General features: G+C 39.1%; 1 protein-coding gene across 1 annotated transcript in view; it reads right to left on the bottom strand.

The window, feature by feature from the left end:
* Ogg1 (8-oxoguanine DNA glycosylase) overlaps positions 1-14,837 on the bottom strand; it is a 510,811-nt gene that overhangs the window by 166,007 nt on the left and 329,967 nt on the right. The gene's annotated exons all lie outside the window — the stretch shown is intronic.

Here is a 14,837-nt window from a genome sequence, read left to right as displayed (position 1 = left end):
TCTTATGGCATTAGAGGGGGATCTTTCGTAACTAGCCCTTCTTTGGCTGAGTCGGTAGAGCTTCGGACTGTCACCCGATGGGCCGGAGTTCAATTCCCCCGGCCGGCTGATGAAGACTTAGAGGAATTTATTTCTGGTGATAGAAATTCATTTCTCGCTATAATGTGGTTCGGATTAGGTCCCGTTGCTAAGTAACCAATTGGTTCTTAGCCACGTAAAATAAGTCTAATCCTTCGGGCCAGCCCTGGGAGAGCTGTTAATCAGCTCCTCAGTGGTCTGGTAAAACTAATGTATACTTAACTTTTTTTCTGACGTAATTGTCTGCGCATTTACGCACGAACACGCGCGCAACCACGTTTTATTTGAAAGACACGCATGAGGGTATTGCGTGATGATTCTTTTTGCAAACGTGAAATATATGCAGCACTGCCTGTCGGTTCGGGTATTTTTGTAAAAAGCGTAAAAGACAAAGGTTTGAACAGTAAGTGATGTATGTGGCTGTTGTTTATATATACATATATATATATATATATATATATATATATATATATATATATATATATATATATATATAATATAAATATATGTATATATACATATATACATGACAGGGTTCATATATATATATATATATATATATATATATATATATATATATATATATATATATATATATATATATATATATACACATATAAATTATATAAACCGTGTCCAAGCGAAACTTCAATCTTCGTTGATTGGGTTTTATCACAAACACGTTGCTCTTACGATCTCATTGCGTTCCTCTCTTAAGAATCCAACATAAAAATTGCTGAATTATCGAACTCGTTTAAATCAAGCTTTACTGATATTTGAATGATTCCGTTTCATCCCCCAGAAGCAGAAAGCGACTGTTGCAATTAACGAAAATGATAATAAAAAGGATTCGACGAAATGTTACTCAACATCGTCGATATTCATCGGTTATAAGCTTAACACAGTTTTGTATAATTGAAATTGAATTTCACTTGAATCTATAAAAATTAACAAAAAAAAAAACGAAATCGATTTCACAGTAATTTCATTGAGCTTTTTTGGTGTAGGTGGCATAGCAAAGTTTCAATACTTATTTTGCTCGATCTTGTCTGTATTCTGTGTCAAGAGTTTACTGTAGTGTCCATATTATTATCATTATCATTCAGAAGATGAAGAACCCTATTCATATGGAACAAGACCACCAAAGGGGCCACTGACTTGAAATTCAAGTTCCGAAAGAATATTATGGTGTTCATTCGTAAGAAGTAACAGAAGGTAATGGAAAATACAGAGAGAGGAAGTAAGTTATTGGAAAAAAACAGGTAAATTACCAATAAATAAATTAATAAAAACGTAAGTAATGACTAAAATACAAGGAGAATTGTATTAGGGTAGCAATGCATTGCATCTTTGCTTGAACTTCTGGAGTTCCAATTGCACGAAGTTCCAAATGAACCTCTCAGTGAAATGATTTTATGGGGAGTGAAAAATCAGAACTTGAAATGACAACTTTCTCTGTTTGTCTTTCCCAGCTCGGTCATATAACGACAAGGGGATCAGCTCATAGTAGTTTCATATCCCATCTCCAACACATCATTCGTCCAAAGGTCGAAAATGTCATTTATCACAGAATCAACTGATTTGGTGCAATCTGTTGATGCGAGCGTTGGCCTACCACAGACCAGACAAAAGTATAAAAGCATCTAATCATTTTGAAACGAAACCATCAATATGAAGCGCATATTTCATACACAGGTGAATGACTGATATATGTTTTAGTTCAATAGCTGTTGAAATTTGTTCATAAATATGATTCATATACTCTTTGCAATTGCATGTGCCCCAGCAAATTTGCTCGTCCAATGTATGCATGGATATTGAATCACAATGCGTCCATGCATTGTGTATAATAACATGCAGGGAAAAATATTTACATTACTAGGGCAACAGTTTTATCAAAAATGACCCTCCCTGGAGCCATAAATCTCTCTCTCTCTCTCTCTCTCTCTCTCTCTCTCTCTCTCTCTCTCTCTCTCTCTCTCTCTCTCTCTCTCTCTGAAAGCGAATAAATGTTTGTAAACATATAAGTGCAAACATTTCCAAATTGAAAGAACAGGAACTCCTGTCGCTGTCTAACAAATCATCTGAGATGCCCAGCTGAAGACGAGGGTACATACACAACTCTTATCTAACATCGCTTTCTTTTCCATACGCTTTAAAATTTACTTATGGACTGAATTACCTCGAGAATTGGCGGCGAGGGCAACACTAGACATTTTCAGTCGAGGCTAAAAGCGGACGATCGAAATAAATATCGTTTGAAGGTGAAAAAAGTGAGAAAAAATTAAACTCAAAGAAACTGAGGTTATGAAAACTCATGGCGCACAAATTATGGACCAGCATTTGTAGTGAAACTTTGAGAGCAGTTACCCCAATTACCTTGCTGAAGACAAATGAAGCTCACGCCTTTTTAGAGAATATAGAAGCCATTTACAGTCAACTAGAACAGAGAGAGAGAGAGAGAGAGAGAGAGAGAGAGAGAGAGAGAGAGAGAGAGAGAGAGAGAGAGGGGGGGGGGGGGACTCCTACAAAAAAAAAAAAGTATAGTCAGGTTTTAGTTTTATATACTTATCAGACACGTCCCAATCATGTTTTAGCTATCGTGCCATAAACATTTTGTTAATCTAGGCAGTTTTCCAATTAATATGAAGACTTACAAGAGTGTGAAACATTTGATAAGTGGAACAATTAAGAAACAGAAAATACAATGACGTAAAAGTCATTTTGATTTCCTGGTAATTACAGCGTTCCAGGAAAAAGTAACACTGCTTCTAAAATGAAAATAAAGACTTTGAAAACCTGATTGTACGATGGCTTTTTCTGTGAGCGTTTTATTCAGATTCTTACACTTCTTTTTCCAGTGGAACCTTTTTGTTTTCAGTATATCGTTGTGTACTATTCAGAGCATTTTGGATAATAATGCTCTCTTTCTCTCTCTCTATACACACACATATATATATATATATATATATATATATATATATATATATATATATAGATAGAGAGAGAGAGAGAGAGAGAGAGAGAGAGAGAGAGAGCGAACATTTAAATAATTAAATTTAAATAATTAAATTCACACATCAAGACGATACTTGGTATATTCAGAGGTTCACTATCAGTTACAAAAAATTGAGAGAGAGAGAGAGAGAGAGAGAGAGAGAGAGAGAGAGAGAGAGAGAGAGAGAGAGAGAGAGAGAGAGAATAATACACAGCGATATGCTAAAAACAAAAAGGTCCCACTGGAAAAAGAGGAGTAAGATTCTGAATAAAAAACTCGCAGAAGAAGACACTTCACCGTAATTCTGAAGGAGTCACTATTGTTTATACAATAGTATCCGCATCTTCGCGGACCAATTCCTCTCCGCTGAAGCATATCTCCGCCCAATCCTTCTCGCCTCATCAAACGTACCTAAAACATTCCATGACATCCTCGCATGCTGGGAAATTGTGTTCTTCGCAATAAGTCGGGTAAACTGGAAAAACAATTTGCAATTCTAATGCCTGAAGAGTTACGCTCTGGAAAATGAGGCCGCGCACGAATACCGCACAATGGGATGAGATGGAGATCCGTTTGCATCAAAGTATTGTTTATGTCGCGACTTGCAGAACCAATTATTGTTTATAGGGTCGTTTACGAAATTACACGCGAGGGCTCTTCGCGTAAACGAGGCAGTGGAATTTCGTCAGTGTTATAGAATATATCCCGACTTAGCATTATAGATAATTGCAGAGGAGGATAAACAAATATACGTAAGTCATCCAAGGAAAAAATCTCGTCTTTTACATTCCTGAGGTACCATTTTTAGTTTTCTAAAAAGTTTTGATCTAAAAATATAAAATATATATATATATATATATATATCTATATATATATATATATATATATATATATATATATATATATATATATATATATATATATATATATATATATATATATATATATATATATATAAAGCATACAGCAGTGTCCACAAAACACATCAAAAGGGCCGTAATTTTTTTTCATAAGAGACGTTTTCGCACATGTAACATGTAATATTTGCATCTTCAATCTGCAAATATAACACAGTTCGTTAAGATTTACAAAAACTATTTTAAAATAAAGTTAAGAGAAAAAAAATTATTTACAAAAATTAAAATTGATATGCCTTGAAAGGTATACAGTAACAAAGAAACCAGTGCTCAACAAACCATCCAAAGGAGAAGAACGGATAACCAAAGACCTGACCCCACCCTACGACTTCAGTTGTGCTAGATAACGAGGAGAAGCGGAAACCTTAGAGTTCAAGGATGGAACAAGCCGTTTGATGTATAAGGACTCAAAGGTAGTTAGGTAATCACCCTTTCACTCTCTACCACAGTAAGTCTCCATGCCATAATAAGTCCTTTCGTCATAGTTCCTTGTACATGACCACTTCCTACTATGGCTGCATTACACTCATGTCTGTGCGAATGACTGACCATCCCAATTTAGTCATGGTTCCATTGAAACATTCTGCCAAAGAATAGAACCATCTCCATTAAAGATCAGATTTCACCCAGTTCATAAACACACAGACACGCATGAGATAAATGTCACATAATGGTAAAGGACATTCACTAAAATAATCAGGTCTGTAAAGGTTAGTAACTTTCTAAGCTTTCTACTCATTCTTCCATTGACTGGGAATCCCAGTTCCCAGGCATTCCAACACGTCCTTCTAATCTGGTCTTTCACAAAGAAGTGAGCACACTTTCACAAGCCCTTTCGCACATAGCGATTTATGTAACACACACAAAAGCACTAATTCGGTTTAACACACCCAAAAATCCGACTAGAACCAGACCACTGGCTTCTAGAACCATCTATGCTGATGCTAACCTTCGCTCCATGTGTCAGTGTATCCAGGCGCTCTCCAAACAATGTTCAGGTCACCGATGGTCAATGCTGAAGTGCCAAAAGGTGACTGTGCGCTAAGCGCTGAATTAATAAACACTCAAAACACGTATCTTCCACCTGTGAAATTTGTTAAACATTGCCAAAAGTTCTTGTGCCACAAATATCTCCGCACCCATGGGTTGAAAGACGCATATGAGTGTGTTTCTTTCAGGTAGAAATTACCATTGAAATTGAAAAATGACACCTGTTATACGGCTGAAGAAAGAGTCTTCAAGGAGTCTTCAGGGAATCTTGGGTGAGGATTTTGGAGCTAATATGAAGACTATCATTTTCTCAAACTAGAGCATAGTCATTCATGTAATCATGGCCACCTCCGGCGATTCCGGAGGAAATCTTTAAATAAGGGGTCCTATTTTTTTTTTTTTTTTTTTGGGGCCCAGGGTCCAATTCAGCTGAAGAAAGAATCTTCAAGGAGTCTTCAGGGATTCTTCGGTGAAGATTTTGGCGCCAATACGAAGATTATCATTTTCTCAAACTAGAGCATAGTCATTCATGTAATGATGGCCACCTCCGGCGATTCCCAAGGAAATCTTTGGTAAGGGGTCCTTTTTTTTTTTTTTTGTCGGGCCCAGGGGTCCAATTCAGCTGAAGAAAGAATCTTCAAGGAGTCTTCAAAGATTCTTCGGTGAAGATTTTGGCGCCAATACGAAGACTATCATTTTCTCAAACTAGAGCATAGTCATTCATGTAATGATGGCCACCTCCGGCGATTCCGGAAGAAATCTATGGTAAGGGGTCCTTTTGTGTTTTTTTTTGTGGGGCCCAGGGGTCTAATTCAGCTGAAGAAAGAATCTTCAAGGAGTCTTCAGGGATTCTTCGGTGAAGATTTTGGCACCAATACGAAGACAATCATTTTCTCAAACTAGAGCATAGTCATTAAGGCTACCAGCTATATAAATGGTAGAAATTACCATTGAAATTGAAAAATGACACCTGTTATACTGCTGAAGAAAGAGTCTTCAAGGAGTCTTCAGGGAATCTTGGGTGAGGATTTTGGAGCCAATATGAAGACTATCATTTTCTCAAACTAGAGCATAGTCATTCATGTAATGATGGCCACCTCCAGCAATTCGGAGGAAATCTTTGGTAAGGGTCCTTTTTGTTTTTTTTTTTTTTTGTGGGGCCCAGGGGTCAGATTCAGCTGAAGAAAGAATCTACAAGGAGTCTTCAGGGATTCTTCGGTGAAGATTTTGGCGCCAATACGAAGACTATCATTTTCTCAAACTAGAGCATAGTCATTCATGTAATGATGGCCATCTCCGGCGATTCCGGAGGAAATCTTTGGTAAGGAGTCCTTTTTTTTTTTTTTTTGTGGGGCCCAGGGGTCCAATTCAGCTGAAGAAAGAATCTTCAAGGAGTCTTCAGGGATTCTTCGGTGAAGATTTTAGCCCCAATACGAAGACTATCATTTTCTCAAACTAGAGCATAGTCATTCATGTAATGATGGCCACCTCCGCAATTCGGAGGAAATCTTTGGTAATGGGTCCTTTTTGTTTTTTTGTTTGTGGGGCCCAGGGGTCCAATTCAGCTGAAGAAAGAATCTTCAAGGAGTCTTCAGGGATTCTTCGGTGAAGATTTGGGCGCCAATACGAAGACTATCATTTTCTCAAACTAGAGCATAGTCATTCATGTAATGATGGCCACCTCCAGCGATTCCGGAGGAAATCTATGGTAAGGGGTCCGTTTTTTTTTTTTTTTTGTGGGGCCCAGGGGTCTAATTCAGCTGAAGAAAGAATATTCAAGGAGTCTTCACGGATTCTTCGGTGAAGATTTTGGCGCCAATACGAACACTATCATTTTCTCAAACTAGAGCATATTCATAAAGGCTACCAGCTATATAAATGGTAGAAATTACCATTGAAATTGAAAAATGACACCTGTTATACTGCTGAAGAAAGAGTCTTCAAGGAGTCTTCAGGGAATCTTTGGTGAGGATTTTGGAGCCAATACGAAGACTATTATTTTCTCAAACTAGAGCATAGTCATTCATGTAATGATGGCCACCTCCAGCAATTCCGGAGGAAATCTTTGCAAAGGGTCCTTTTTGTTTTTTTTTTTTTGGGGCCCAGGGGTCCAATTCAGCTGAAGAAAGAATCTTCAAGGAGTCTTCAGGGATTCTTCGGTGAAGATTTTGCGCCAATACGAAGACTATCATTTTCTCAAACTAAAGCATAGTCATTCATGTAATGATGGCCACCTCCAGCGATTCCGGAGGAAATATATGGTAAGGGGTCCTTTTTTTTTTTTTTTGTGGGGCCCAGGGGTCCAATTCAGCTGAAGAAAGAATCTTCAAGGAGTCTTCAGGGATTCTTCGGTGAAGATTTTGGCACCAATACGAAGACTATCATTTTCTCAAACTAGAGCATAGTCATTCATGTAATGATGGCCACCTCCGGCGATTCGGAGGAAATCTTTATTAAGGGTCCTTTTTTTTTTTTTTTTTTTTTGTAGGGCCCAGGGGTCCAATTCAGCTGAAGAAAGAATCTTCAAGGAGTCTTCAGGGGATTCTTCGGTGAAGATTTTGGTGCCAATCTGAAGACTATCATTTTCTCAAATTAGAGCATAATCATTCATGTAATGATGGCCACCTCCGGCGATTCCGGAGGAAATCTTTGGTAAGGGGTCCTTTTTTGTTTTTTTTTTGTTGGGCCCAGGGGTCCAATTCCGCTGAAGAAACAATCTTCAAGGAGTGTTCAAAGACTCTTCGGTGAAGATTTTGGCGCCAATACGAAGACTATCATTTTCTCAAACTAGAGCATAGTCATTCATGTAATGATGGCCACCTCCGGCGATTCCGGAGGAAATCTTTGGTAAGGGGTCCTTTTTTGTTTTTTTTTTGTGGGGCCCAGAGGTCTAATTCAGCTGAAGAAAGAATCTTCAAGGAGTCTTCAGGGATTCTTCGGTGAAGATTTTGGCGCCAATACGAACACTATCATTTTCTCAAACTAGAGCATAGTCATAAAGACTACCAGCTATATAAATGGTAGAAATTACCATTGAAATTAAAAAATGACACCTGTTATACTGCTGAAGAGTCTTCAAGGAGTCTTCAGGGAATCTTAGGTGAGGATTTTGGAGCCAATATGAAGATTATCATTTTCTCAAACTAGAGCATAGTCATTCATGTAATGATGGCCACCTCCGGCGATTCCGGAGGAAATCTTTGGTAAGGGGTCCTTTTTTTTTTTTGTGGGGCCCAGGGGTCTAATTCAGCTGAAGAAAGAATCTTCAAGGAGTCTTCAGGGATTCTTCGGTGATGATTTTGGCGCCAATACGAAGACTATCATTTTCTCAAACTAGAGCATAGTCATTCATGTAATGATGGCCAACTCCGGCGATTCCGGAGGAAATCTATGGTAAGGGGTCCTTTTTTGTTTTTTTTCTGGGGTCCAGGGGTCTAATTCAGCTGAAGAAAGAATCTTCAAGGAGTCTTCAGGGATTCTTCGGTGAAGATTTTGGCGCCAATACGAAGACTATCATTTTCTCAAACTAGAGCATAGTCATAAAGGCTACCAGCTATATAAATGGTAGAAATTACCATTGAAATTGAAAAATGACACCTGTTATACTGCTGAAGAAAGAGTCTTCAAGGAGTCTTCAGGAAATCTTGCGTGAGGATTTTGTAGCCAATTTGAAGAATATCATTTTTTCAAACTAGAGCATAGTCATTCATGTAATGATGGCCACCTCCAGCGATTCCGGAGGAAATCTTTGGTAAGGGTAATTTTTTTTTTTTTTTGTGGGGCCCAGGGGTCCAATTCAGCTGAAGAAAGAATCTTCAAGAGTCTCCTGGGATTCTTCGGTGAAGATTTTGGCGCCAATACGAAGACTATCATTTTCTCAAACTAGAGCATAGTCATTCATGTAATGATGGCCACCTCCGGCGATTCCGAGGAAATCTTTGGTAAGGGTCCTTTTTGTTTTTTTTTGTGGGGCCCAGTAGTCCAATTCAGCTGAAGAAAGAATCTTCAAGAGTCTTCAAAGATTCTTCGGTGAAGATTTTTTGGCGCCAATACGAAGACTATCATTTTCTCAAACTAAAGCATAGTCATTCATGTAATGATGGCCACCTCCGGCGATTCGGAGGAAATCTATGGTAAGGGTCCTTTTGAGTTTTTTTTTTTTTTTATGGGGCCCAGGGTCTAATTCAGCTGAAGAAAGAATCTTCAAGGAGTCTTCAGGGATTCTTCGGTGAAGATTTTGGCCCAATACAGAAGACTATCATTTTCTCAAACTAGAGCATAGTCATTCATGTAATGATGGCCACCTCCTTTAGTAAGGGTCCTTTTTGTTTTTTTTTTTTTGTGGGGCCCAGGGGTCCAATTCAGATTCCTTCAGGGATTCTTCGAGGAAATCTTTTCTCAAACTAGAGCAATTCATGTAATGGGTCCTTTTTGTTTTTTTTTTTTTTTGGGGCCCAGGGGTCCAATTCAGCTGAAGAAAGAATCTTCAAGGAGTCTTCAAAGATTCTTCATGTAATGATGGCCACCTCAAGTGAAGATTTTGTTTTTTTTTTGTAGGGCCCAGGGTATAATTCCAGCTGAAGAAAGAATATTCAAGAAGACTATCATTTTCTCAAACTAGAGCACAGTCATTCATGTAATGATGGCCACCTGTTATACCAGAAAGAGTCTTCAAAGATTCCGGAGGAAATCTTTATTTTCTCAAACTGGTAAGGGTCCTTTTTGTTTTTTTTTTTGTGGGGCCCAGGGGTCCAATTCAGCTGAAGAAAGAATCTTCACAGCATTCAAGGAGTCTTCAGGGATTCTTTCAGGGATTCTTCGTGAAGATTTTGGCGCCAATACGAAGACTATCATTTTCTCAAACTAGAGCATAGTCATTCATGTAATGATGGCCACCTCCAGCGATTCCGAGGAAATCTTTGGTAAGGGGTCCTTTTTTTTTTTTTTTTTTGTGGGGCCCAGGGGTCCAATTCAGCTGAAGAAAGAATCTTTTCTCAAGGAGTCTTCAGGGATTCTTCGGTGAAGATTTTGGTGCCAATACTTCGAAGACTATCATTTTCTCAAACTAGAGCATAATCATTCATGTAATGATGGCCACCTCCGGCGATTCGGAGGAAATCTTTATTAAGGGTCCTTTTTGTTTTTTTTTTTTTTTGTAGGGCCCAGGGGTCCAATTCCGCTGAAGAAACAATCTTCAAGGAGTGTTCAAAGACTCTTCGGTGAAGATTTTGGCGCCAATATGAAGACTATCATTTTCTCAAACTAGAGCATAGTCATTCATGTAATGATGGCCATTTTTTTTTTTTCGGCATCTCCTTTTTGTTTTTTTTTTTTCGGCGATTCGGAGGAAATCTTTGGTAAGGGGTCCTTTTGTTTTTTTTTTGGGGGCCCAGAGGTCTAATTCAGCTGAAGAAAGAATCTTCAAGGAGTCTTCAGGGATTCTTCGGTGAAGATTTTGGCGCCAATACGAAGACTATCATTTTCTCAAACTAGAGCATAGTCATAAAGGCTACCAGCTATATAAATGGTAGAAATTACCATTGAAATTAAAAAATGACACCTGTTATACTGCTGAAGAGTCTTCAAGGAGTCTTCAGGGAATCTTAGGTGAGGATTTTGGAGCCAATATGAAGATTATCATTTTCTCAAACTAGAGCATAGTCATTCATGTAATGATGGCCACCTCAGCGATTCGGGCCCAGGGGTCCAAGGAAATCTTTGGTAAGGGTCCCTTTTTTTTTTTTTTTGGGGTCCAGGGGTCTAATTCAGCTGAAGAAAGAATCTTCAAGAGTCTTCAGGGATTCTTCGGTGATGATTTTGGCGCCAATACGAAGACTATCATTTTCTCAAACTAGAGCATAGTCATTCATGTAATGATGGCCACCTCCGGCGATTCCGGAGGAAATCTATGGTAAGGGGTCCTTTTTGTTTTTTTTTTTTTGTGGGTTCCAGGGGTCCAATTCAGCTGAAGAAAGAATCTTCAAGGAGTCTTCAGGGATTCTTCAGTGAAGATTTTGGCGCCAATACGAAGACTATCATTTTCTCAAACTAGAGCATAGTCATAAAGGCTACCAGCTATATAAATGGTAGAAATTACCATTGAAATTGAAAAATGACACCTGTTATACTGCTGAAGAAAGAGTCTTCAAGGAGTCTTCAGGGAATCTTGGGTGAGGATTTTGGAGCCAATATGAAGACTATCATTTTCTCAAACTAGAGCATAGTCATTCATGTAATGATGGCCACCTCCTGAAGAAAGAATCGATTCCGGAGGAAATCTTTGTAAGTGTAAATTTGTTTTTTTTTTTTTTTGTGGGGCCCAGGGTCCAATTCAGCTGAAGAAAGAATCTTCAAGGAGTCTTCTGGGATTCTTCGGTGAAGATTTTGGCGCCAATACGAAGACTATCATTTTCTCAAACTAGAGCATAGTCATTCATGTAATGATGGCCACCTCCGCGATTCCGGGAGGAAATCTTTGGTAAGGGGTCCTTTTTGTTTTTTTTGTGGGGCCCAGTAGTCCAATTCAGCTGAAGAAAGAATCTTCAAGGAGTCTTCAAAGATTCTTCGGTGAAGATTTTGGCGCCAATACGAAGACTATCATTTTCTCAAACTAAAGCATAGTCATTCATGTAATGATGGCCACCTCTGGCGATTCCGGAGGAAATCTATGGTAAGGGGTCCTTTTGTGTTTTTTTTTTTTTTTTTGTGGCCCAGGGGTCTAATTCAGCTGAAGAAAGAATCTTCAAGGAGTCTTCAGGGATTCTTCGGTGAAGATTTTGGCGCCAATACGAAGACTATCATTTTCTCAAACTAGAGCATAGTCATTCATGTAATGATGGCCACCTCCGGCGATTCCGGAGGAAATCTTTGGTAAAGGGTCCTTTTTGTTTTTTTTTTTTTTTGGGGCCCAGGGTCCAATTCAGCTGAAGAAAGAATCTTCAAGGAGTCTTCAGGGATTCTTCGGTGAAGATTTTGGCGCCAATACGAAGACTATCATTTTCTCAAACTAGAGCATAGTCATTCATGTAATGATGGCCACCTCCGCGATTCGGAGGAAATCTTTGTAAGGGTCCTTTTTGTTTTTTTTTTTTTTTTTGGGGCCCAGGGGTCCAATTCAGCTGAAGAAAGAATCTTCAAAGAGTCTTCAAAGATTCTTCGGTGAAGATTTTGGCGCCAATACGAAGACTATCATTTTCTCAAACTAGAGCATAGTCATTCATGTAATGATGGCCACCTCCGGCGATTCCGGAGGAAATCTATGGTAAGAGGTCCTTTTGTGTTTTTTTTGTGGGGCCCAGGGGTCTAATTCAGCTGAAGAAAGAATCTTCAAGGAGTCTTCAGGGATTCTTCGGTGAAGATTTTGGCGCCAATACTAAGACTATCATTTTCTCAAACTAGAGCATAGCCACTCATGTAATGATGGCCACCTCCGCGATTCCGGAGGAAATCTTTGTAAAGGGTCCTTTTTTTTTTTTTTTTTTTCTGTTGGGCCCAGGGTCCAATTCAGCTGAAGAAAGAATCTTCAACAAGTCTTCAGGGATTCTTTGGTGAAGATTTTGGCGCCAATACGAAGACTATCATTTTCTCAAACTAGAGCATAGTCATTCATGTAATGATGGCTTCAACTCTTAGGGATTCGGAGGAAATCTTTTGTAAGGGGTCCTTTTTGTTTTTTTTTTTTTTTTTTGTGGGGCCCAGGGGTCTAATTCAGCTGAAGAAAGAATCTTCAAGGAGTCTTCAGGGATTCTTCAGTGAAGATTTTGGCGCCAATACGAAGACTATCATTTTCTCAAACTAGAGCATAGTCATTCATGTAATGATGGCCAACTCCGGCCATTCCGGAGGAAATCTATGGTAAGGGGTCCTTTTTTGTTTTTTTTTGTGGGGTCCAGGGGTCTAATTCAGCTGAAGAAAGAATCTTCAAGGAGTCTTCAGGGATTCTTCGGTGAAGATTTTGGCGCCAATACGAAGACTATCATTTTCTCAAACTAGAGCATAGTCATAAAGGCTACCAGCTATATAAATGGTAGAAATTACCATTGAAATTGAAAAATGACACCTGTTATACTGCTGAAGAAAGAGTCTTCAAGGAGTCTTCAGGGAATCTTGGGTGAAGATTTTGGAGCCAATATGAAGACTATCATTTTCTCAAACTAGAGCATAGTCATTCATGTAATGATGGCCACCTCCGGCGATTCCGGAGGAAATCTTTGGTAAGGGGTAATTTTTTGTTTTTTTTTGTGGGGCCCAGGGGTCCAATTCAGCTGAAGAAAGAATCTTCAAGGAGTCTTCTGGGATTCTTCGGTGAAGATTTTGGAGCCAATACGAAGACTATCATTTTCTCAAACTAGAGCATAGTCATTCATGTAATGATGGCCACCTCCGGCGATTCGGAGGAAATTTTTGGTAAGGGGTCCTTTTTTTTTTTTTTTTTTTTGGGGCCCAATGGCCCAATTCAGCTGAAGAAAGAATCTTCAAGGAGTCTTCAGGGATTCTTCGGTGAAGATTTTGGCGCCAATACAAAGACTATCATTTTCTCAAACTAGAGAATAGTCATTCATGAAATGATGGCCACCTCCGCGATTCCCTTTGAGAGGAAATCTTTTCTCAAACTAAGGGGGCCTTTTTTTTTTTTTTTTTTTTTTTTTTTTGTGGGCTCAGGGGTCCAGTTCAGCTGAAGAAAGAATCTTCAAGGAGTCTTCTGGGATTCTTCGGTGAAGATTTTGGCGCCAATACGAAGACTATCATTTTCTCAAACTAGAGCATAGTCATTCATGTAATGATGGCCAACTCCGCATTCCGGAGGAAATCTTTGGTACGGGTCCTTTTTGTTTTTTTTGTGGGGCCCAGTAGTCCAATTCAGCTGAAGAAAGAATCTTCAAGGAGTCTTCAAAGATTCTTCGGTGAAGATTTTGGCGCCAATACTGAAGACTATCTTTTTCTCAAACTAGAGCATAGTCATTCATGTAATGATGGCCACCTCTGGCGATTCCGGAGGAAATCTATGGTAAGGGTCCTTTTTGTGTGTTTTTTTTTTTTTTATGGGACCCAGGGTCTAATTCAGCTGAAGAAAGAATCTTCAAGGAGTCTTCAGGGATTCTTTTGTTTTTTTGAAAAATGGTCCAATGAAGATTTTGGAGCCAATACGAAGACTATCATTTTCTCAAACTAGAGCATAGTCATTCATGTAATGATGGCCACCTCCGCGATTCCGGAGGAAATCTTTGGTAAAGGGTCCTTTTTGTTTTTTTTTTGTAGGGGCCCAGGGGTCCAATTCAGCTGAAGAAAGAATCTTCAAGAGTCTTCAGGATTCTTTCGGAAGATTTTGGCGCCAATACGAAGACTATCATTTTCTCAAACTAGAGCATAGTCATTCATGTAATGATGGCCACCTCCGGCGATTCGGGAGGAAATCTTTGGTAAGGGTCCTTTTTTTTTTTTTTTTTGTCATTCATGGGGCCCTCTGGCGAGGGGTCCAATTCAGCTGAAGAAAGAATCTTCAAGGAGTCTTCAGGGATTCTTCGGTGAAGATTTTGGCGCCAATACGAAGACTATCATTTTCTCAAACTAGAGCATAGTCATTCATGTAATGATGGCTACCTCCGCGATTCGGAGGAAAATCTTTGCAAGGGGTCCTTTTTGTTTTTTTTTTGTGGGGCCCCGTAGTCCAATTCAGCTGAAGAAAGAATCTTCAAGGAGTCTTCAAAGATTCTTCGGTGAAGACTTTGGCGCCAATACGAAGACTATCATTTTCTCAAACTAGAGCATAGTTATTCATGTAATGATGGCCACCTCCGGCGATTCCGGAGGAAATCTATGGTAAGGGGTCCTTTTGTGTTTTTTTTGTGAGGCCC

The sequence above is a fragment of the Macrobrachium rosenbergii genome, chromosome 30 (genome assembly GCF_040412425.1).
Source record: "Macrobrachium rosenbergii isolate ZJJX-2024 chromosome 30, ASM4041242v1, whole genome shotgun sequence".
NCBI classification, from domain to species: domain Eukaryota; kingdom Metazoa; phylum Arthropoda; class Malacostraca; order Decapoda; family Palaemonidae; genus Macrobrachium; species Macrobrachium rosenbergii.
This window is presented reverse-complemented; position numbering and strand designations above follow the sequence as displayed.